This window comes from Triticum urartu, chromosome 5A (genome assembly GCF_056163025.1).
Source record: "Triticum urartu cultivar PI428250 chromosome 5A, HENAU_Tu73, whole genome shotgun sequence".
Lineage (NCBI taxonomy): Eukaryota > Viridiplantae > Streptophyta > Magnoliopsida > Poales > Poaceae > Triticum > Triticum urartu.
In genome coordinates, this window is record NC_141877.1 from 33285213 (window position 1) to 33288634 (window position 3422).

Below are 3422 nucleotides of genomic sequence, written 5' to 3' on the forward strand. Positions count from 1 at the left end.
GTTTAAAACTAATCCCGTAGGTAAATGCAGAGGCAGCGTGCCGACGGTGATCACATCGACCTTGGAACCATTCCCGACACGCATCGTCACCTCGTCCTTCGCCAGTCTCTGCTTATTCCGCAGCTCCTGCTTTGAGTTACAAATGTGAGCAACCGCACTGGTATCAAATACCCAGGAGCTACTACGAGTACTGGTAAGGTACACATCAATTACATGTATATCACATATACCTTTCGTGTTGCCGGCCTTCTTGTCCGCTAACTATTTGGGGCAGTTCCGCTTCCAGTGACCACTTCCCTTGCAATAAAAACACTCAGTCTCGGGCTTGGGTCCATTCTTTGGCTTCTTCCCGGCAGCTTGCTTACCGGGCGTGGCAACTCCCTTGCCGTCCTTCTTGAAGTTCTTCTTACCCTTGCCTTTCTTGAACTTGGTGGTTTTATTCACCATCAACACTTGATGTTCCTTTTTGACTTCTACCTCTGCTGATTTCAGCATTGAATATACCTCAGGAATGGTCTTTTCCATCCCCTGCATATTGAAGTTCATCACAAAGCTCTTGTAGCTCGGTGGAAGCAACTGAAGGATTATGTCAATGACCGCGTCATCCGGGAGATTAACTCCCAGCTGAGTCAAGCAGTTATGCAACCCAGACATTTTGAGTATGTGCTCACTGACAGAACTATTTTCCTCCATCTTACAGCTGAAGAACTTGTCAGAGACTTCATATCTCTCGACCCGGGCATGAGCTTGAAAAACCATTTTCAGCTCTTTGAACAGCTCATATGCTCCGTGTCTCTCAAAACGCTTTTGGAGCCCCGGTTCTAAGCTGTAAAGCATGCCGCACTGAATGAGGGAGTAATCATCAGCACGTGACTGCCAAGCGTTCATAACTTCTTGGTTCTATGGGACGGGTGCGTCACCTAGCGGTGCTTCTAGGACATAATCTTTCTTGGCAGCTATGAGGATGATCCTCAGGTTCCGGACCCAGTCCGTATAGTTGTTGCCATCGTCTTTTAGCTTGGTTTTCTCTAGGAACGCATTGAAGTTGAGGACAACGTGGGCCATTTGATCTACAAGACATATTGTAAAGATTTTAGACTAAGTCCATGATAATTAAGTTCATCTAATCAAATTATTCAATGAACTCCCACTCAGATAGACATCCCTCCAGTCATCTAAGTATAATATGATCCGAGTTAACTAGGCCGTGTCCGATCATCACGTGAGACGGACTAGTCAACATCGGTGAACATCTTCATGTTGATCGTATCTTCTATACGACTCATGCTCGACCTTTCGGTCTTCTGTGTTCCGAGGCCATGTCTGTACATGCTAGGCTCGTCAAGTCAACCTAAGTGTATTGCGTGTGTAAATCTGGCTTACACCCATTGTATTCGAACGTTAGAATCTATCACACCCGATCATCACGTGGTGCTTCGAAACAACGAACCTTCGCAACGGTGCACAGTTAGGGGAACACTTTCTTGAAATTATTTCGAGGGATCATCTTATTTAAGCTACCGTCGTTCTAAGCAAATAAGATGCAAAACATGATAAACATCACATGCAATCAAATAGTGACATGGTATGGCCAATATCATTTGCTCCTTTTGATCTCCATCTTTGGGGCTCCATGATCATCGTTGTCACCGGCATGACACCATGATCTCCATCATCGTGTCTTCTTGAAGTTGTCTCGTCATCTATTACTTCCACTACTATGGCTAACGCTTTAGCAATAAAGTAAACTAATTACATGACGTTTATGTTGACACGCAGGTCATAAATAAATAAAGACAACTCCTATGGCTCCTGCCGGTTGTCATACTCATCGACATGCAAGTCGTGATTCCTATTACAAGAACATGATCATCTCATACATCACATATATCATTCATCACATCCTTTGGCCATATCACATCACAAAACACTTGCTTCAAAAACAAGTTAGACGTCCTCTAATTGTTGTTGCAAGTTTTTATGTGGCTGCTATAGGATTCTAGCAAGAACGTTTCTTACCTACGCCAAAACCACAACGTGAATTGCCAATTTCTATTTACCCTTCATAAGGACCCTGTTCATCGAATCCGATCCGACTAAAGTGGGAGAGACAGACACCCGCCAGCCACCTTATGCAACTAGTGCATGTCAGTCGGTGGAACCGGTCTCACGTAAGCGTACGTGTAAGGTTGGTCCGGGCCGCTTCATCCCACAATGCCGCCGAATCAAGATAAGACTAGTAACGGCAAGAAAATTGACAATATCGACGCCCACAACTGCTTTCTGTTCTACTCGTGCATAGTAACTACGCATAGACCTAGCTCATGATGCCACTGTTGGGGAACGTAGCAGAATTTTAAAATTTTCTATGCATCACCAAGATCTATCTATGGAGTCATCTAGCAACGAGGGAGAGAGGAGTGCATCTACATACCCTTGTAGATCACGAGCAGAAGCGTTCAAGAGAACGGGGTTGATGGAGTCGTACTCGTCGTGATCCAAATCACCGAAGATCCTAGCGCCGAACGGACGGCACCTCCGCGTTCAACACACGTACGGAGCGAGGACGTCTCCCACGCCTTGATATAGCAAGGAGGAGGGAGAGGTTGAGGAAGAGGGCTCCAACAGCAGCACGACGGCGTGGTGGTGGTGAAGCTGCAGTACTCCGGCAGGGCTTCGCCAAGCTCTTACGGAGGAGGAGAGGTGTTGGGGAGGGGAGGGGCTGCGCCTTGGATGTTGTGTGCAGCCCTCCCCTTGTCCCTCTATTTATAGGGGAAGGAGGAAGGGGGCCGGCCCCCTCTAGATGAGATCTATAGGGGGGCGGCGGCCAAGGGGAGGGGGCTTGCCCCCCAAGCAAGGGGGACGCCCCCTTTAGGGTTCCCCCCCCCCAACCCTAGGCGCATGGGCTGGTTTCCTTTCCTCTACAGCCCATTAGGCCCTACGAGAGAGGTGGCCCCTCCCGGTGGACCCCCGGAACCCCTCTGGTGGCCCCGGTACAATACCGATATGCCCCCGAACCTTTCCGGTGACCGTATGACAACTTCCTACATATAAATCTTCACCTCCGGACCATTCCGGAACTCCTCGTGATGTCCGAGATCTCATCCGGGACTCCGAACAACATTCAGTAATTACATACAAGTCTTCCTAACAACCCTAGCGTCACCGAACCTTAAGTGTGTAGACCCTACGGGTTCGGGAGACATGCAGACATGACCGAGATGACTCTCCGGTCAATAACCAACAGCGGGATCTGGATACCCATGTTGGCTCCCACATGCTCCTCGATGATCTCATCGGATGAACCATGATGTCGAGGATTCAATCAATCCGTATACAATTCCCTTTGTCAATCGGTACGTTACTTGCCCGAGACTCGATCGTCGGTATCCCAATACCTTGTTCAGTCTTGTCACCAGCAA